This window comes from Meles meles, chromosome 5, assembly GCF_922984935.1.
Source record: "Meles meles chromosome 5, mMelMel3.1 paternal haplotype, whole genome shotgun sequence".
Classification (NCBI taxonomy): domain Eukaryota; kingdom Metazoa; phylum Chordata; class Mammalia; order Carnivora; family Mustelidae; genus Meles; species Meles meles.
The window spans coordinates 80,220,636-80,243,421 of record NC_060070.1 but is presented as its reverse complement, the minus strand read 5'-3'; positions in this window follow the sequence as shown (position 1 = coordinate 80,243,421).

Here is a 22,786-nt window from a genome sequence, read left to right as displayed (position 1 = left end):
TATTGATTATTTAGATACTGACATGTTAAAAGTAAGATTTTTCTTTCCTTTTCTTTCTTTTTTTTTTTAATTAGGGAAAATAAAATCAACCTGCCCATCTACCCTCAGTCTCTCTAAATTAGAAAGAGGAGATAACTTAAGTTTTTTTTAATATACCTTGATATTTATCTCAGCTTGCATAGAATGGAAGAAACCCATTATTCTGCATACATATGTAAATTTGAAGCCAGCATTATTTAAAGGATGCTCCACAAAACCTAGGTAATACAGAAAGGGCATGTCTGCTATGACTTCTGAGCCAATAAAGAGGACTGATTAGAATCATAAAGCTATCCCACTAAAGTATAAAATAGAAATATGGGAGGCTAAATGGCCACAGTAGAGAATTCAGAACCACAATTTCTAAGTTTCTATTTTTCTTTCTCAGAGAAATAGGATATGACTTGACATAAATTATCTCAATATCAAGAATGTGTTCTTATTTTACTTTTCACATTGTGAAGTTATATAGACATTGTATGTCCAAAATATTAATGGTCTATCTATGGATCAATTTGAGGTCCTTGGAAAACAAATATTAAACAATTATGGAAATGATGATGGTGATTTCTGTCTGGAAACCATGATAATATCATTGTCATCTAAGTTTTAAATTGTTATAAATGAAAATGGACTATGAATTTATTCCCAATGCCGGTATATCAGTGTCATTTTGCAGATATAAAATAATCTTTTCAAAACACTATTTTAGGATATTTACTTTCTATTTTATTATTGCTACACTTCGAGTGTTCAGGGGTAAAGTTATCTGGAGTTAGACATCAAGATTGCCAATATATATCCCTGGTTTTTAAATAACTTGGTTGTGGTCTGTTATGATTTTTATTTGGGGAATTATTTAGATAAGACTACCCTTTTTCAAATAAAATTTGAGGTAATTAAAAAAAGGATTTTTATTAAAAACCCTCATTCCTAGGAAGAAAATCAGAATTCATTACTGAAACAAGATGGAAAAAAGAACTCCTTAAGACTAAAAATATCTCTTGCCACTTTTTGAAAATGAAGTTTCCAAAAATTTCATTTTCAAAGCCAGCATTTCTTCCAGATGATGAAATAAGTTGAAAATTGAATGTTTTAAATCAAAGAAAGAATGCTTGTGCCAGGTGGGGAGAGGGAAGGAAAAGATAATCTTTAGAACTATAAGTAGTTCCAAGTTTAGTTATTGATTTTCACTTTTAAACTCAACCAGTTATTAATACATGTATAATATCAATTGTGCACACATCTAGGGCATGATCCAAATAATATACAAGGCATGATCATTGGTTATATCTAAATGGGAAGGATAAGTAAATGTATATATTTACAGGTACACACATAAAAGTATGAGAAAGAATACGTAATTATCAGAGCACATTGAGGAAACACAAAAATTAGGGTGGATTTTAATATACTGTCATAGAAGTATGCATATAAATAGGAAACTAGAGACAACAGATTAATTAAAACATACAGTTCAAGAAAAAGGTGAGATTACATAGTTTAATGGACAGGAAAGTGATTTTGCAGAGGGAAAGCAAAGAAATACCATTTGTCATATCCCTATGTGTAACCATCCAGAACTATTCGACTTCTTTTTCATCTGCACTCTGCCTCAAAAATGGGCCTGCATATACTACATTAATAAGGCTTTGCTATTCTCTGGCTTTTGGATGAGTTTGGGACTTTAATTTCTTCCAGGTTATGCTAATCTCTCCCTTTCCTCAGCCCTTTGGGTTTAAGAGTCATAAAATCTCACTGCTACCACCCCCCACTCCTTTCTATCTGTGGTAATTAAAAATCAAACTTTTATAATATGTCACTTTGTAAATAAATACTTATCTAATGATCTCTTTTCTGGAGGAACCTTGGCTGATGCATCAGTTGGTACCAAATTTGGCCCCAGGAAACAGATGCCTTGAAATGAGACTCTAGGATTGGTATGCCATATATGGGAGGAGTGTAGGGATAACATTTTGTTGCAAGTATACAGAATCAGATGAGGGGTAATTCTTGGCATCTTATAACATAAATATTCAGGTTATCACTATAGTTTCATGAAATGATAAGCTGTAGAGATGGAGTAGCTATGACACTTAGTTCCCCTGGTAGTTAAGATTTTAGGGTCACTTAGGTTCTTCTTATAGTCCTAGAGAATACAGATATGAAAAAGAAAAATGAGAATTAAGGCTATGAACATGTAATTATGAAGATGCTGAGTCACAAGTTTTCCTGAGTAACTGTGAAAGACACAACAGACAACCAAACCCAAGGTATGATTGTGAAGGTTGCAGACTCATAATATAATTATGAACATAATATAATTATAAACTGGACCTGCCAGATCTCTTAATATGCTAAGGAAAAGGCAATGATCAGTAAACAGTGGAACCTTGTCTCATTGGGTGGGACATACGAGTAGACATAGATGAAGTTAAGAGTCATGAATCTCCAAATTTCTTGAACCTTTGTCATCTCAAAGCAAATATTGACTCTCTTCAGACTGTCTCTCATCAATGGGCCTATCAAGAGAGGTAGAACCCAAACAGCCAGGACTGAGGGTACAAGGCCAATTCACAGAAAGAGGAATGAAGTTTCAAATCATCTCACCAGTTAAAAAACCCTCAGCTAGCAGAAGTACTTGCAGAGAGGAAGTAGACATGGAAATGGGTGGGGAAAGTAGGCAATTATAATAATAAATTTATGCTAGTTGCTGATTACAGAGAGAGAATTTAGAAGCTGCATTTTATGGGACTCCATTATTTTTTCTTCTCTTTTTCCCATGAATTTCTTATATGAAGAATAGTTATAGTAGCTAACATTTTAGACTTTGGGAAGGAATACGACCGAATTGGTATTACTCTATGATGATATATTAGCTGATGAGACTGTTCACTGGTTGCAGATACAGGTTTTCCACCAGGATGAAGGCAATATTGGGTGCTGAGGGGCAAAAAGCCCTAACTTATCTTGTACTACAACAAAAAGCCTCCCACACCCTCTGATTTCCCATCAGGCCGGAGCCTAGCAGAAGATAGGAACTAGTGAGGAGAATGATATCAGGAAACTTGTTTCTTTGGCTCCATTCTGATGAGGTTACCTAGGGCTGACTATGCTCTCAATGGGAAACCAGGCTCTTCCCCAGGTGGACTTCTCACTCTTTTCCTAGTAAGTCCTCCTCTCACATCTCTGTACATGGAATGGAGAAAAGAGTAGGAGCTCTATTGCAGTTGGTCCCAGGTCCCTGCATGATCTAGTTGTTTCCTAAACTCCATTCACACCTTGGGCATTAGTCCCTTTATAAATAAACCTTACTTGAGTTACTTTGAAGAGAGTGAACCATCTGTTTCCTGTGAGGAAGGACCCTGACAGACACTTGAATGAATGATAACAAACATGCCAAAACCAACTTTAGAATATGCAGAGAAAAATTTGGCAAGCTTCACTGTAAACACACACACACACACACACACACACACACACACCCCAAAAGCTCATTAAGAATTTTCCCCTGTTGTGTATATTATCTGAAAAGACACTACTGAGTCATCTAACAGAACATACGTTTTGAACTCCACTTATTTCTTTTTCCTTTTTTTAAAGATTTTATTTATTTATTTGACAGAGAGAGACAGAAAGAGAGAGAATACAAGCAGGGAGAGTGGAAGAGGGAGAAGCAGGCTTCCCATTGAGCAGAGAGCCCAGTGTAGGGATTGATCCCAGGACCCTGGGATCATGACCTTAGCCAAAGGCAGACACTTAACGCCTGAGCCACCCAGCCGTTCCAAGCTCCAGTCATTTCTAAAATGATACTGACATTCTCCATGAGGACCACTAAATGTCCAGGTCGTGGAATGACTGGGGTCTAGAGCAGTAATGCTTTGGAACCATGTAGTGAAGCTAATCTCTTCTAGCAACCTTAAAAATGTCTACCAATACAAAACTTACCAACTAATGCAAAACTATTTACTATAATTAATGTTCAAATTCCCCTTTCTTAGTTTTACATTTGTCTAAATAAGCATGACATCATCATGTAAATCATGTGCGTTCAGAGTTTTCAAATAACAATGTAGATTTTTACTGATTCATTCAATCTCTCTTGTTTATTTCTCTCTAGTGACGAATGGTGAGTAGTCAGAGAAGATAGCTCATCTGCAATTAGGTTTTCTATCTAGTTACCTATCTGCTAAGGGTTAATAAACTGTATCAGAATATAAAAACACATTCCAAGTCATTAAAATCCATTAGGTTTGCTCTCTTGCCTAAAAACCTAAACCAAAGCAAACCAAACCAAATTAAAGGAAAACATGTATCCTAAGCTGGAATTGGGTTTGTTGTTTTTCCTTTAATATGACACATTCATTAATTCAGCCAACATGTGAATATCAACAGGTGTTAGTTTAGGTACTACTGATAAAAACAACACAAAGGAAAAAGAGAAAAAAACTAAGTAACACATGAGTCTTTCTTGTGGAGAGATTTTAGTCCAGTTGGGAAGAATAAATTATAATATAAGATAAATACCATGGTAAAGGTAAGCCATGGGCATACATAGAAAGGGCATTCAAATCAAGTGGGAGATGGTCCAGGAAATCTTAGGGACATCATATAGAAGAAAAATCTTGGAGAATAAATAGAATTAGATAGGTCAAGAAAGAAGACGGGCATTCCTAGGACAGGGACAAACACATACAAAGATGGAGAGATCCAAAATAGCACGATATGTTCAGGGTCCTTCCAGTGGTATTTTATAGCTGAAGAAAATGTTGACTATGAGAAGGTGACAAGTAACAAGCATAGAAAGCCTGGAGAAAGGCTACAAAGCTTGTACTTTATACAGAGAGTTAAAGGACTACATCATTCCGAATGCCACTGGTTGCAAGAATCAGAACACCTTATGGTAAATGGCTTAAAAAATTAGAAAAGGTACTGGCTTGTAGAGCTGTAAGTAATGGGTTGACTTCAGGGTTAGCTAAATCCAGCAGCTTCCTGTCACTTCCTGAGGTTTGCTTTCCTTTGTGTGCTGGATCCACACTCAAGCTATGGAAATATCGCATGGGGCAAAATAAATGTCATTCTCTGTGGACTCTGTTTACATACTACAAGATTTAGAGAGAGAGAAGAGGATTTTACCCCAGCATTTGAAGCAAGAGTTTTGAGATTCACTGACATTGAAACTTTTAAAGGCACGTGACCACCCTTAAATCAACCAGGGTTCATCGCTGGGAAGGGAAATTTTTTCCATTAGGCACACTTGTTAAATTCTCAAAACTTAATCATTTCACAAGTAACGGCAATACCTCTTTTTTTAACACCACGTTTTCTAAAAAGCTCAATTAATTCTATTTTTCCTTCTTTCCATTGGAGTAAGTCATCATGCTCAAATGATACTAACTCTTGGAGAAAAGAGCAACATGTTATAAACCAGCTGGAATTTCATTATGTTAGTTATGTTAATTACATATGATGGGTATTAGAATTTCAATGCCTGTTCCATTTTTCAAAAGAGAACTTTTAACCAGTATCTGTATGGCAAAGGACAGAGTCTAATATGTCACATGCTAGTATGAGTCCTACCTATGCTATACATTATTCTGTATTAGTCAGCCCATACTGATGTGTCCAAGTTTTTCTTCTGGCATTTTTTACAGACTTCTTAGTACTGTCTTAGGTATTCAACATTCACAAATAGTCTTTGTGGATGGCGTCTTTGTCACTTGGTTTCTTGAAAAAATCAAAGCACTTTTCTTCAATGTGCTCTACACAATGCTTCCTGGGCCCATTCCACATGTTCCCTTCATTGGCTGCATCCTCTCTGTGGTGATCTGCTTGTTCTCATCTCAGTGATGGCAGATACATTTTAAGTCCTTTTTTGTGAGAAGTCACTTTTTTGTTAGGAGTGCTTTTGTTCACAGTGCTTTGACACCTTAAGAAAAAGAATATTTAACATAAAAACATGAAGCCACTGTTGAGCATTATTTAATCCACAATATTGTATAGAATATGTCTCTTTCAACTAATAAATTTTATGAATGTCTATTTGTGTTTATTAAAATTCACTTCACATTTGCATCAATTAAGAGTAGATTTTTCCTTCTCTTTCAAACTGGTTTATTTGGCTTTTATTGTCCTTAAATGTTGATCTGTATCTGGACAAGATTGTTAATCTCTTCTCAGATATTGTCTAATTTCTAATGGCATTTGGATTAAATCTTGCAAGTGACTCATTGATTATACATTAATCTTCAGTAGATTATACATGGATCTTAGTGAGCATGCAATATATAATTGATAAATTAAAAATACTTTTAAAACCAAGTTAAGAAAAGTGCTCTCAACCATAGTCTTTTTATTTGCATAAATGATTAAACCAAGAGTCTTAGCTGACAATGAACTATCCAGTATTAAATTATGTGGGATCCACTAATAATATCTTCATAGAAAATGATACTCTCCTATAAAGATGGTTTCCATTCTCCATCTCTGTTGATGATCTCAGAGTTTGGAATTTGCTTATGAAATTTGTAGAAAATTCTAAATTACAGGATTAACAAAAAACAGGTAGATATAAACTGGACTAACTACTTTGCAAAATGACCCTATAAAAATCTAACAGAATTTAGTATGCTCAAGAACAGAAGAGATTTGTTAAGGCCGTAAGACATAAGATTTTGTCCAAAAATGACCAATATAGTAAACAACGGACTGCAGAATCAACAAAGAACTGTATCATACAGTAATTTTTTACTGCTACAAGGAAAGAAATACATTATTGGTAGTTTTGAAAGTAGTGATATTTCTTTATATTGTTCTCACCTGAGATTTCTAGCAAAATACATATTACTTTAAAATGGAGTACTATTTCACTGTAATATCAATTTAATTCTTTTTGCTCTAAGGAGTAGACCCCATGTTCTGAAGAGTTGTATATCCTAAAGCATAAGTTGGTCACCTATAATATAGACAGTCACTTGATGAAGTCATGGGTTTTCTGAGGTCCTTTTCAAACCACTGTTCTATTATGGTTGTGAAAAAGGAATCATTACTGTGTAGAGTAGCAAGAAATTGTTGAAAATCACTCTTCTGTATCCTTTGAACCCATAAGAGTTAGTATTTTCAATTTCTTTGCATTATAGTTAGCTTTATACTTGTCTTACTCCTTCATTGTTCTGTCCTTAAAAGTAGAGTTTGTGGGTCATATATCTTCTCATCTCTTGCCTTGGTAAGAAATTCTTCTCATCTCCTGCATCAGTAAGAAAAGTTCTTTTCATATAAAGGTACAACCAAAATGTTGGTAAATTGAATTGACTGCTAGGAGAACCATATTATAACCCCCTGCTGCTTAGTTAGACATGTAATACTTGATGAATCATTTAACCTTCTTGGGCCTCAGTTTCTTCATCTATAAAATGAAGGAGTTGACTAGCTAATCTTGAAGACCTATTCCCGTTCTAAAATGTTGCAGAACCCTTTTAGCAATAATCAAGAATCAGTCAGCCCTATTAATGTAACATCCCTAGAATTCTATGGGACATGTTTATATCCTAATATTTTGGATTGCATCTGCTACAAATCATCTACAACCTATAAAGAGGTTTGAATTCCACAGTTTTTTTTAGATTTTTTTCATAAGCAATCGCACTGAACTGTAGTTGTTTAATGCATACTAATAATTGTTTCTACTCCATGCCACATCTGAGAAAAGGGGTCCTTCCCTGCACAATAGCTCACTCTAAGAGATGTTGTACCTCCTGTAAGAATTTTTGGGTTAATTGCAGCTCTTGCATTCCTTTGCATGTTCCTCAGGCAGAGACTTGCCTGGTAGTTCAGGCAAAAGAATGCAAGTTGGAAGTTTTGTTTTGTACTCCTGTGTTTTGTCCTTTCTAACCTGTACTGATTGAGCACCTTTTTTTTCCAGTTTGCATAATTAAGGAAAAAATAATAAGAGTGTGTAAAAACTGTTGCCTCTCAGGTTTATGGTAAAGATCAAATGTCAGTAAGGGTTCACTGTAGACTAAATGTATTCTGAAATGATGAGTTTCCTCAATGTCTACGACGACCTCTTTTCTTGAGCTCTGCATTGTGAAACAAAGCACACACATACTCCCACCCACACGTGCGCTTTGCTGAGCTGCACTTTGGCACGGAGGGTGTGACTGTAAAGTCATAATAAACCGTGTAGCCAACAAAAACCACTTAACTAGGCCCACCTATACAGTGTGACGGAGTGGAGTGGAGGATAAGCCTCACTAAAACATTTCACCTGGCATGGGTTCAAGTTTTGAAGTTGAATGAGTCTGCTTTTGTTTCTCACTAAGCCTGGAAGAAAGGGACTTGTCGGCGAGGAGGCGGGGAAAGAAGGAAGGAATGAGTTAAGTTCTCAGCATCTTAAGTTCTTTTTCTTTGCTTCTTTTCAAACAAGCACACCACATTGAATAGCATGTGGAAAATTGGCATTTCCAGTGAATAAAAATTAACTGGCAAACAACAAAAGGAAAAACGGAGGAATGCTGTTGGATGCTGTTTGGCTTGTCTTGTCTTGTCAGAGAAAGAACACGTGTGAATCAAATGGTTTAAGATGAATTTCACCTACATGTCTGGCTCCTGTTCACATGTTTTAGATTTCTTAGTCAACTTTTTTTGCTTGGTAAGTATTTTTTAAAGTATGATTCTTCTATATGTTAAAAATAAAAAAGAAGACTATAAAAGTAATATGGGTGAACAACAGTTCAAATATTCCACTTTAGAAAACGTGCTCACTTTTGTTTTCTTTGGGGGAAGTATTTTTTTTTTTTTAAGTTTTTAAAAAAGCCTGCAAACTAACACAAGTATCTGTAGAGTTCTGGCCTTTGGAAAACGTTGCTAGTCTAATATTTTCAAAAGAAAGCATGTCTTTAAGAAAACACACATGCGAAAACTTTTTCTGTATCAAAATACTTTTCTTCGGGCACAATAATTTTGCCCCTCAACAGTATGCTGCACGCACTTAAAATGTTTGACTCTAAAATGTCACTTCATTCTAGGGATTGTAGAAGTGTCCATCTGCTTTGCTGTGCTGTGGAGTTATTCACTGGTTGAATGTGTTTGGTTTTAGTAAAAAGCCAGAAGCCCGCCTCAAAGCTGTCTTGTCTCTTGCTATTTTCCTTTGGAGCAGATAACCATCTGACACAGAATACAATTTATATTTGCATTCAAATAAATGAATACAGAACAGTTACCTTCTGTCATGCCAACTCTATCACGAATTGTGACTGAAATAATTAATCAGAGGCAGGTATTTGGTGAAAGAACATATGTTCAATGACAGAGATCAACTTTCATGAAGAATACCTTCATGAAAAGTTGTACAAGTTTATATTGTAGTGACAAGGATGTCAAACAACTCCACACATGTTAAACAATTCACAACCAAGACCTTTCCAATAACATCAAGGTCATGATGTTTTCACAACTCTCAGAAAATGTCATTAAATCATAATGACTGGTGAGGCATTTCAAACAGTGTTTAACTTTCAAAGTAATTGAACATTAACTTCATGGGAAAATACATCATGAGAAAAAAAAATTACCTACAAATGATACTGCTGAGTAAAGCTAGACTTCATTATGTGATATCAGGTTACAGTAATCTTAAAGGTAGAAACTTTCAGAATTATAGGCTAGTTGAGTTGAAGGCAACTTAGATCCCTCAATATATTATTTTGTGGATGAGGAAATTCAGTGATGTCAAGTGACAACACAGCAAGTTATGAGCAAAGCTCAGTAGAGACTCAATTTTCCTGTCCCGAGACTCAGGTACATCACAATATAGCATATTTCATGTAGCTTCTGGGGTGTTAAACTTGTCTCAATTTCATACCAGTGTCTCTGACATCTAGAGTTCGAAAGAGAGAAGCACCTGCATTTCAGTTGAAGAGACTAGAGTGGATGTCAAACCAAGTTTCCTAAAGAAATAGTAGCGACGTCTATTAGGAGCCCAGCAACCTGTGGCATGGAGCTATTTAAGATTTTCTCTCTCTTTCACTCTCCCTTTCTCCCCTCCCCAGTAAATATAAATTAAAAAGTAAGTAAGTAAGTAATAAATAAATGCATAGACTGAAAAGGATATTCTATTCTTTTTTGAAATGAGCTAGAAACTCAATTCCTAAGAAAGAAATGAAATTCTTTTTTTTTTTTTTTTTTTTTTTTTTTTTTTAAGAAATGAAATTCTTTTTCCCAGTGAGTCATCATTTTGATGAGTTTTTGTTAGAAGGTGACAATTATCTCTCTGAAGACAAATATTCCTACAAAAGCAAAATAAGAGAAAGTTATTTCAGTGGCCTCTTTTTTCAGTTATTTTTCTGTGTGTGTATGTATGTGTACATGTGTGTGTGCACATAAAAACTACATTAAGGTATTTCTCAAGTATGTGGACCATAAAAAAGGAAAATTTTAGAAATATACATTAAATCAAATAGTCCAAATGTAATATTTATGTTCTAAAGTGTGATCATAATTAACTGTTTTGTTTGATTTTATTTGTTAAAAATAAAATCCAAAATTAAAAGAAGAACATGTTTAACAGCTTTTGAAAGGTATGTAATTGCTGACTATAACAGCAGGTGATTGAGGGTTCAAAAACTATTTTGCATGAGTCTCCAAATTATTCATCATTAAATCAGCCCAATGTGTTCAGCTTTCACAGACCAGCTTAGTATCACTGCCAAATTAAAGTTGGCATCTTGAGAGCTTATTGAATCTTTCTGACCAAGTGTTTTGTTAGTTAGAATTTTTCAAAGTAAGACAGAATCATTATTGGAAATAGAACAGCACTTGCCTGTGAAAATAAGTTTTAACACTGTTCCTCTAAGGGTAATGTTCTATTTTGCGTCCTCATTTTTCTTTTGTAACCTGTAAAAATACAGTTATGCCTCAATACCCATATTCCTGAAAACTTCCTCCATCTTACTTTGGCTTCTAACCATAGTTGACTTCTAACACTACAGGATAGGACACTTTAACCCTCCATGAAAATAACACTGAAAGTATTTTCATTTCATTAAAAGCCACTTCATACCAGTCAACTAAAACAAAAGTTCTTTCTTCTTTTTCCTCTCCAACGAGTTTAATGTTTCTTAGAAAAAAAAAAAAAAGAAAATGATGTTTGTTCATGTTAAAATAGGGAACAATGTAGAAAACAATGACTTACCTACTGAAACTGCAATATGCACAGTGGTAAATTATTTTTAAAATTTGTTATATGTAATATAACACAGTATATATTCTTCAAAGATCACCAAAATGGCTATCTGTTTCACTTTCCCCTAAAAGCAAGAAGCAGCCAGATGGTACCTTCCACAGTGCCTGGATATGTCCTTAGCTAGATAACCCAGTTCCTCAGATACATTTTCCACTTTACATGTTACTATGCAACAGTGTCACTAATTCCTGCCACTGCATCATAAGGATCCTTTTCCCCCTGTCTTATCCAGCAGCATTCTCTCACTTTCTTGTAAGCCCTCCCAACAACCTCAAAGTGGTTGAGATTTGCTTCAAACTTTTATAGTTTCCCTAAAACTCTCCTTAGGTGTCTCCAGATTCTTCCTACTACCTCATGCTAAAGCCACTGTTAACATTTTAAGACTTTTGTTGGGATAGCACACCATTTTCAAGCATAAAAATCTGTATTGGCTATGTCTGATTGTGTAACAGATCACCTCAAAACCTAGTGGCTTTCTATTAAAGCAACAGTATTCTTTTCTTCATAATTTCTGAGGATCAGAAATTTGGGAGTAGCTTTTTGATGGCTTCAGGCCCTTCATAAAATTGTAGCTAGATTTCAGCTAGAAAAGAAATCATGTGAGGGTTTCCCTGGGGCTGGAGGATTCTCTTTCAAGGTGATTCAGTTGCTGGTGGGGTGGTGCTGGTTGCCAGAAGAGGCCTCAGTTCATCACTGCATGGTTTTCTCAAGAGGGCTGTTGAGTGTCTTGTGGCTTTGCATATTGGAAGACAATTCTTCATGGTTCTCTCATAGCTTGTGAACAGAGGAACCAAAAACTTCCTTTGTTCTGAATTATCTTTTCAAGGATGTTTGCATAGCAAAAGCCTTGCTGGATAGAAATAATCATACTTCAGAGCAAAGACAGTTTATTTTTCTTTTCCCTTATCATAAAGTTAATGTCCCCCTAAAGCAAAGACAGTCAGGTTTAAAAAATTGAGTAGCCTAAACTTGAGGTTCAACTCCTTCAAGGCAACCCACTGCATGGATGCTGTCTATGGCCCCTTTTGCATTAGCTTGTGGGAATGGAGGTTCAGGTAACTGGCACAATCCTGGTGCTCTGATTACTTCCATTGTTTTGAGCCAAAAACTGTCCTTGGAGTGTGACCTTGGAGTCTCATGTCATCTACTACCATCCAAGAACCTGTGGCAAGTTAGCATGCAGGTAGGGTACGATCTCAAATAGCTCAGAGTTCTTGACAGGTGGATGGCTTCCACCAGAGTGAATGATCCAACAGGTCAAGACAGAAGCTGAGATGATTTTTTTGACCTAACAGAGAAAAACACACCATCATTTCCACATTTCCATCATAGGCCAGTCCTGATTCAATGTGGGAAGGGACGAAACAAAGGAAGTAACACCAGATGAGGATCATTAAGAGACACTTTGATACCTGGTTATCACAGGTCTCCTAAAAATTGTAAAACTTATAAAAACTTGAGCTCAGAAATAATATATTGATCATTTTTTGTGCTACCTGCAGAAATCAAACTAGTACATTTCATATTACATTAGTAATACTATTGTTGAATTGCATTGCCCTAAAAATATTACATGTGGTGTAGGGAACAAGATTTCCATATAAAGTGTGATGAGTAGGTCTATAAAAACGGAAAATATTTCTTGGTATACCCTTTATCATCTAGTAAGCAGAAAAAAAATCTCAGCATTGAATCAGAAGTGGTATACTAGTTTTGTAAAGACCCAGTAGAAGAGATGCGACTGGCTAATTTCGGTTGCCTAATACTTCCTGCTTTATCAAAATCTTCTGAACATTATATAATAGAATCAGGAGAATAAGATTTGTGGAATTGTGGCCGGATTTCAGACACTCCCCCTCATATAAATTTTTCAAGATAGAGGAAGGAGAAAGGATACAAAGAAGCATAAAAATAGTCCAATTCATTCACATAACTTAATTTGAGAAGAATAAGTAAACTTGACTATTTCATTTTAAATCAGTTTTTTTTTTAATCAATCCTTTCTCCATGAATATCTTTAGAATCCAATTATTCACTATATCTCAACCACACTATTCACTACTTTTGTGGAATTTTAAGATGGGGAGGGGGAGATTTGAGTATGGTGATGTTTTTCATCTAAACGTATCTAAATCAAACTGCCAAGACCTGCCCTATTTTGATTCATGATACCAGCTCAACTAAGAGTGAAGACTTCTTTGAAGCACAGTGACTGAGATTTATCAAAAAAAAACTGTCATGATCTCTGCGGAAATAATTTCCAAATTCTTATGCAGTTATTATATTTCCTGGCTTGGAAGCATAATGAGTTTAAAACATTAATTTGGAACACATTCCATCTTTTGCCTCCCATGGTTGAACTGTTTAATTAAAGGCCTTGAAGGCTTCTGGGCAAAACATCAGCACATGGTGTGATCATCTCCCTCTTACTCTCTTTGCTTTGTGTTTTTTCATCTTTTGGAATTTAATTCGTTTATTTTAGGACTATTTGGCACTCTCCACTTAGGCAGTAGTAGACAAAAGAAATCAGTGGTCATTTTTGGTTTTGTGGATTTTTGAAGAAATTGATTCTGATGGCTGAAGACAGTCATGCATTACACAAATATTTATTGAGTGGATGCCAACCAAGTTTCCTGATACTCTGTTAGGTGTTTTGAAAGAACTCACACATCAGATGTAGCTCCTTGTTTACATGCGAAGGAGTAGTCAGGCAAGAAGGGGAGATGAGACAGGGACATAGCCATCTACAACCCAAAGAAGCAAGGGGCAAGGTATTTAAGTAAAACATTACAATGCAGATGGTGAAGAGATTATTTTTTGACAGGGGCAATTAAAGAGAAGACATATGTGTGAAGTGGGATTTAAGGTCTACTAGGGGGATTTAGATGTTTAGAGGTTGAGAAGTGGGAGAACATGGGAGAAAAAAAAAAAAGAATAAGCAGGCAAGGGGAATGTAGGTCACCAAAGTAGAGGATATGAAAGGACTTTAATCCATTCCCAATTTATCCCATTCATAATCAAGAAGAAAGCATTATTTTATTTATTTATTTATTTATTTATTTATTTTTTTCCATTTTATTTATTTTTTTCAGTGTAACAGTATTCATTCTTTTTGCACAACACCCAGTGCTCCATGCAAAACGTGCCCTCCCCATTACCCACCACCTGTTCCCCCCACCTCCCACCCTTGACCCTTCAAAACCCTCAGGTTGCCCCAACCTCCCACCCCTGACCCTTCAAAACCCTCAGGTTGTTTTTCAGAGTCCATAGTCTCTTATGGTTCGCCTCCCCTCCCCAATGTCCATAGCCTGCTCCCCCTCTCCCAATCCCACCTCCCCCCAGCAACCCCCAGTTTGTTTTGTGAGATTAAGAGTCATTGATGGTTTGTCTCCCTCCCAATCCCATCTTGTTTCATTTATTCTTCTCCTATCTCCCTACCCCCCCATGTTGCTTCTCCATGTCCTCATATCAGGGAGATCATATGATAGTTGTCTTTCTCCGATTGACTTATTTCACTAAGCATGATACGCTCTAGTTCCATCCACGTCATCGCAAATGACAAGATTTCATTTCTTTTGATGGCTGCATAGTATTCCATTGTGTATATATACCACATCTTCTTTATCCATTCATCTGTTGATGGACATCTAGGTTCTTTCCATAGTCTGGCTATTGTAGACATTGCTGCTATAAACATTCGGGTACACGTGCCCCTTCGGATCACTATGTTTGTATCTTTAGGGTAAATACCCAGTAGTGCAATTGCTGGGTCATAGGGTAGTTCTATTTTCAACATTTTGAGGAACCTCCATGCTGTTTTCCAGAGTGGTTGCACCAGCTTGCATTCCCACCAACAGTGGAGGAGTGTTCCCCTTTCTCCACATCCTCTCCAGCATCTGTCATTTCCTGACTTATTAATTTTAGCCATTCTGTGCTCCACGTTACTCGGCATCAGGGAAATACAAATCAAAACCACAATGAGATATCACCTCACACCAGTCAGAATGGCTAAAATTTATTTATTTTTTAAAGATTTTATTTATTTGCTATATATAGAGAGATCACAAGTAGATAGAGAGGCAAGTAGAGAGAGAGGGGGAAGCAGGCTCCGTGCTGAGCAGAGAGCCCCATGTGGGGCTCGATCCCAGGACCCTGAGATCATGACCTGAGCCAAAGGCAGAGGCTTAACCCACTGAGCCACCCAGGCGTCCCAAGAAGAAAGCATTATTAAAGGGTTTTAAATTAGAGAACTAGTAATTGAGATTTGTACTTTAAATAGCTAATTCAGGTTACAGCACATAGATTGGATTAGAAGGGGTAAGAATACAAACAGAGTAAAGAAACTAGTCTATTTCTTGTAGTTTTAAGTATTTGCAGTCTGCCCTTTTTGTTTGAGAGATAACCCATTTTAGACAATGACAATCCCTTCCAGTTTGACTTCTCATCTTTTTGTTTGTTTGTTTGTTTATTTGTTTATTTACAGCATAACAGTGTTCATTGTTTTGGCATCACACCCAGTGCTCCATGCAGTACGTGCCCTCCTATTACCCACCACCTGGTTCTCATCTTCTTTTAAGCATTTTTTTTGATATTCACTTTCTGGTCCCTCATTTTGTGACCATAGCTAAGAAATGCCCTTTGCTTCAGTAGAATCGATACACTGAGCCCACTCACTATAAGGCTTCCCCAGTAGAGAAGGTAATTAGAGAGTAATGTAAAATTTGCCATTGCGATTGTTGTAGATTATTCCGTGTGTGGCACTGTGTTGGAGCTAGGTATCGGAAAGTATGAGATTGGCCCACAAATGCAGGTATGGGATAAAGGGAATCGAATTCACGTTTTAGACTCAGTAGTCTCAGGAAGCAGGAACTCAAACTTTCCTGTCTGTGGAAATAGGTGGAGAGCAGGTATTAGATCTAAAACAAAAGGGCTAATTAACATTCTGCCAAATGGAGTAGATGCTGGAACACCCCGAGGCAATGGCTGATTGGAGAAGGGAACCTACTTTAAAGGACCTTTAACAAACCCCGTGGGAAAAAGGGGGATTGGTAAGGTTGTAACAAGTTAGAACATATATGGTACTTCTCCAATTACTTGCTTAAACACCAGGATTTTGACTTAAGGTCAAGTCAATATCCTAGCACCTTAAATGCTAGTATTTATGCCTCTGAGTTAATAATAAAGATAGTTGAGGCAATTGCAAATATTTTCTTTTGGTGAGTAGAAATAAATTTTCTGGGGCAGAAAAGGCTAAAATTTAAAGAATTCTCTGTTGGTTTCTCTGTATGTAGTTGTATTGATTCTAAGACCTTGTGACTAGATCAACACTTCCAGTGTGGTATGGAATAAATATACTAAAAATGCATTTTTATGGATGGTAAAACATAGCAAGAGATTAAGTCTCTTGCTCAAGTAAATTGGTGGTAAATTGGTGTGGTGTTATTATATATACAATTTATGATCAGATCAATGGGTGGGTGTGCATTTGTGAGATACCAAGCTTAAAATCCAATAAAAGAAGACAATTGATGACATAGATGAGAAGATGGCTCACCACCAAAGTGGCATGAATAGCACTCTTCTTATAATTTGCTACTTGTACTCGATCCTGAAGTGTAACGTAAATTGAAATATAACAAAACATTTAGAAAATTCAGCTTATGAAAAGTACTTGCTTTCCTAAGATGACATGCCTATTCATCACACAGGGTTCAATGCTGCTACTTAACTGCAAAATCTAGCTTGGAAAATTCTAAAAAAAAAAAAAAAAAAAAAAAAAGCCGTTGAGTCCTAAACTCATAATCATTCTTTAGTTACTGCTGAAGATTGTTTGCATCACTTAAAAAAAATTTCATGTCTGCCAGTGAATAATCATACACCCAATGTCACATAAAAATAACTGCATTTCCCAACAGTTTGCAGTCTCAAGTAAAAATAAAACTTTTCAACCAAACATATCAAAATGTTTACATTGATTTTCTGACATTTACTCATTCATTTATGAACTCAAAGAGTTTTGGCACTTTTATCCAATGTCAAATAGCATTAAGTCCCTATTCTCAAGCAATTTAAAGTTTAGAAAGAAAGACAAATAAGACATATTTAAATATTAAGAAACTTTGTCAATTAATTCTGTTAAAAATATTCACCTACTTTATAAATATATAAAAAAATGATATATGGTAGAGTTTTTTTCTACATTTTAAATGTATGTGTAAACATTTTTAAAATTATTTTAGCCTTTGAAGTTACCCTTACATTTTTTTTTGTATTCTAAGATTTGAAAATGATTCTCTTATATAGTATGCTATAATTTCATTTTTATTTATGTAATTAAACGTCCTAGAATTAATGTAATATGAAAGATAATTTTTAAATGTGCAGCAATTCACCAAGCACCAGATGGTATTGCCTCCCCTTAAAACAATGAAACCAACATTATCCTTATTCTTGGAGATTTTTATTTTTATTATTTATTAAGTTAACTCTTAGAAATATTCTTCAGAATTTTTCTGAATGTACTTATTTATTTTATTAATCTGACAATTAGACTGTGTTTAAATTGTTGAAATTTAAATTTATCTAGTTACTTTTACAATTTCATTGACTACAACCTCAACTGGACCCATGGCACTACTAGACAATACTGTGTCTGTGGGCACTCTTTCCCATTTATCTTGTGGATAGTCCAAATTTTTACTTATCTCATCTATCAGAAGCCTAGTAGATAAGAACAACAAGTAAGGGTAAGGAGTGACATAAATTACAAATACGTTTTTCATGCAAGAATAATTACCTGGAGATAACAGGAAAAAACAGGGTGACAGAGGAAACAATTTTCTTTCTTCTTAAATTCTACCACAGAATGAACAAATAAGGAAAACTAAATTTTCAGATCTTGAATATTAAGTACTCTTATTTTCCAAATAACCATTTTTTTATTATTTCGATGTTTTACTTGTTGCTCCAAACAAGGACCACTTAAGAAACTTATTTAAAATTATCTTTACAGGGGTGCTTGGGTGGCTCATTCAGGTAAGCATCTGACACTTGTTTTTGGCTCAGGTCATGATCTCAAGGTTATGAGATCAAGCCCCTACTTAAGACTCTCTCTTCTGGGCACCTGGGTGGCTCAGTGAGTTAAGCCTCTGCCTTCAGCTCAGGTCATGGTCTCAGGGTCCTGGGATAGAGCCCTGCATCAGGCTTTCTGCTCAGCAGGGAACCTGTTTCTCCCTCCACCTGCCTCTCTGCCTACTTATGATCTCTCTCCCTCTATCAAATAAATAAATAAAATCTTAAAAAAAAAAAAAGATTGTCTCTCTTTTTCTCTCTCTTCCCTTTCCCCACTCTCTCTCTCTGTCTCTCTATCTCTCAAAAATAAATGAATAAAATTTTAAAAAATAAAATAAAATTATCTTGTTGGCATTATGATGTTGTATTTAAGAGGGCTGGGTCCAGAGCCATACTACCTTAAGATAAATTTTAGTTGACTGTTGTGTAACTTTGTGTACATTAATTAACCACTCTGAGACTCAGTTTTCTCATCTGTAATATAGGACTATATTAGTACCAGCTTCATAAGAATGATATGAGGATTAAATTAATTAATATATCTAAAGAATCTTCAGTCATGTCTGGCATATAGTAGAAACTTGATAAATATCATTATTGTTAATACTATTATTGCTTTAAAGCAGCAAAAGTTCTTTATTGAAAAGTGTTTAAAAAAGTTAGTTATATAAAAATATTTTGATACTGTCCAAGTGAAACTATAAACTCATTGTTTTCTTTATTTCACATTCAACCAGTTATGATAATATTAAAGCATAACCTCAGTAATATCCCTTTTTATTTTTATTTTTATTTCTCACATGAAATCACTAGTGCTTTAACTCACAATATTTTCTAGACAATTTTTACCCATGATAGTTAGGTTCAGCTCTTTACTCTTTCTCAAACCTCTTGAATCCATTTTTTTTTTATTTCTCACTTTTCTTGTTCTTAATGTTTGAATAGAGACATAGCAAAAGTTAGAAAATACATGAACAATTGAGTTGAACTTGAATTTTAATTTGTGTATATGACATATATGCCATTGATTACCTATGTGTGCATGACTTAGAGGACAAATGATTTTATTGCTCTGAGCCTGAATATGTTCAGGCCTAATTGTAAACTATAAAACCTACCTTGTAGGATTATGTAAGCATTAACTATTATTAGCAATGCAATGTCACATAATAGATCATCAACAATAGCATAAAGTTAAACACAAAGAGCAGAAAGGGAGCAATATTCCAACATATAAGACTCATATATTCAAAAAATAGAATGAAAATGCGATGTCATTTCTCTCATTTAGTTTTACCAAATAAATACATAAATAATGTATAATACATAAAATATCCAGTACGGCAAAAAGTTGAAAAAAAATTTTAAAAAGGAGCTTTCACAAACTGTTGGTGATAGGACAATTCTGCAGTATCTATCAAAGTTTAAAAGACAGTCTTTGACCCAACAATTTCATATTTATTAATCTCAGTTTACAAAAGTCAATAAATGCAACAGGCTGGGGATCCAGCAAAGCTTAGTCATCAGAAAAGTATGGCTCATAATCAATATACAGAAGGAAGCCCCTTGACACTGAACTAAAGTCTACTAGGTACTCACTAAGTCAACGGTTCTTCTCATTTTAACATGATTATGAATCATCAGGCGGTCTACTTAGAGTGGAGATTCTTGGATGAATTTCCTATAAGCTCCCATGTAATTCTGAAGATGCTGGTTCTCAGGTCACATTTGAAATACTGACTCAAGTACTTTCTACTGAAGCAGTACTTGAATCAAGAGAGTAAGGAACTAACCACTTCTACCCCTATTCACACCCCTTCCCACCAGGGGCCAATAGCATTCAAAGTCAAAACACTTTTCTGATGACCCCATAATCTGTTTCAGAATCCACCTCAACACAATGTCCCATCTTTCAGGTACAAATTATTTAGTTCTATTTGCATTATACGGAAATGCTAAGCAACTTTCCACATTATCTTATGCCAGGGGTTCTCAAACTTAGGTGTGGATCAGAATTACCCAGTGGACTTGTTAAAAAACAGATTGGTAGCCCCAATACTCAGACTTTCTGATTCAGTAAGTCTGAGAGAGGATGAGAATTTGGATTTTTAACAAGTTCCAAGTGATACAGATGCTGCAAGTCAGGGACCACGCTTTGAGACCACTGTTTTATGCAGTTCTATGTGTAAGAAAACCAAACCAAATAAACAAATTCATGCCAAAACCAAGTGATTTCTGAAAGTTCAAACAAATGCAAAAGAAATATTTTTCTTATTTGAATAATTCAAACTGGAAAAACAGGTCCTTTCAACCCTCCCAGAGGACAAAGGAAGTAAAATTGGAAAAGCAACTTCAAAACTAAGGGCACTCCCTGAAAAATGTCTATATCCAAGCCGAGAACTGTAGAAGTGTGAAAAAAATCTTAATCATCCTCTGAAGCATGAAAAATATTTAGGAATCAGTAGCTTTTCTATACACTAATAATGAGGTAGTAGAGAGAGAAATTAAGAAAATAATTCCATTTACAAATGTATCAAAAAGAATAAACTATCTAGTAGCAAACTTAACCAAAAAGGTAAAAGACCTGTACTCTGAAAACTATAAAACACTGATGAAAGAAACTGAAGCTAACACAAACACATGGAAAGATACTCCACACTCAGGTATTGGAAGAATTATTATCCACAGCAATCTATTGTTTCAAGTCAATCCCTATGAAAATACCAACAGCATTTCTCACAGAATTAGAACAAATAATATTAAAATTTGTATGGAACCACAAAAGACACCGAATAGCCAAAGTAATCTTGAGAAAGAAGGACAGAGCTGGAGCAATTACAATCCCAGATTTCCAGGTATTCTACAGAGCTGTAGTAATCAAAACAGTATGCTACCGACACAAAAACAGACACATAGATCAACAGAACTGAATAGAGAGCCCAGAAATAAACCCATGTTTATATGGCCAACTAATCTACAACAAAGGAGGAAAAAAACATACAATGGGGACACTCTCTTCAATAAATGGTGCTGGGGAAACTAGACAGCTACAGGCAAAAGTATGAAACTCAACCAGTTCTTAACACCATACACAAAAATAAACTCAAAACGGATTAAAAACCTGAATGTAAGACCTGAAGGCATAAAAATCCTAGAAGACAACACAAGTAGTAATTTCTCTGACATTACCCATAGCAACATTTTTAAAGATATATCTCCTAAGGCAAGGGAAACAAAAGCAAAAGTACACTGTTGGGACTACATCAAAATAAAAGGCTTTTGCACAGTGAAAGAAACCATCAACAAAACAAAAAGGCAACCTACTGAATGGGAGAACATTAAAAATGATATATCTGATAAGGGGTTAGTATCCAAAATATGTAAAGAATTTATGGAACTCAGGGGTGCCTGGGTAGCTCAGTGGGTTAAAGCCTCTGCCTTCAGCTCAGGTCATGACCCCAGAGTCTTGGGATCAAGCCCCACATTGGGTTCTCTGCTCAGCAGGGAGCCTGCTTCCCCCCACCCCCCGCCTGCCTCTCTGCCTACTTGTGATCTCTGTCAAATAAATAAATAAAATCTTAAAAAAAAAAAAGAAAAGAATTTATGCAACTCAACTCTAAGAAAACAATTTAATTTAAAAAAAATGTGCAGAGGACCTGAATGGACATTTTCCAAAGAAGACAAACAGATGGTCAACAGACACATGAAAAGATGCTCAACATTATTAATCATCAGAGCAATGCAAATCAAAAACACAATGAGATATCACCTCGCACCTGTCAGAATGGTTAAAATCAACTACACAAAAACAACAGGTGTTGATGTGGAGAAAAAGGAACCCTCGTGCACTGTTGGTAGGAATGTAAATTGTACAGCCACTGTAGGAAACAGTATGAAGTTTCCTCCAAAAAATTAAAAATAGAAATACCATAAGTACCATAAGATCCAGTAATCCCACTACTGGATATTTACCCAAAGAAAATAAAAACACTAGTTCAAAAAGATGTATACACCCTATGTTTATTGCAACATTATCTTCAATAGCCAAGATGTGGAAGCAATCTAAATGTCCATTGATAGAAGAATGGATAAGAAGAATGGATAAGAAAGATGTGCTCTGTGGGGTGGGGGTTGGGAGTATGGAATATTACTCAATCACAAAAAATGAGATGGTGTCATTTGTGACAACATGGATAGACCTGGAGGGTATTATGCTAAGTGAAATAAGGTCAATTGAGAAAAACAAATACCATATGATTTTACTCATATGCAGAATCTTAAAAAAAATGAATAAACAAATAAAAAGCAGAATCAGACCTATAAATACAGAGAGCAAATTGATGTTTGCCCAAAGGGAAGGGGGGATTGGAAAAATGGGTGAAGGGGAATGGGAGATACAGGCTTTCATTTGTGGAATGAATGTCATGGGAGTAA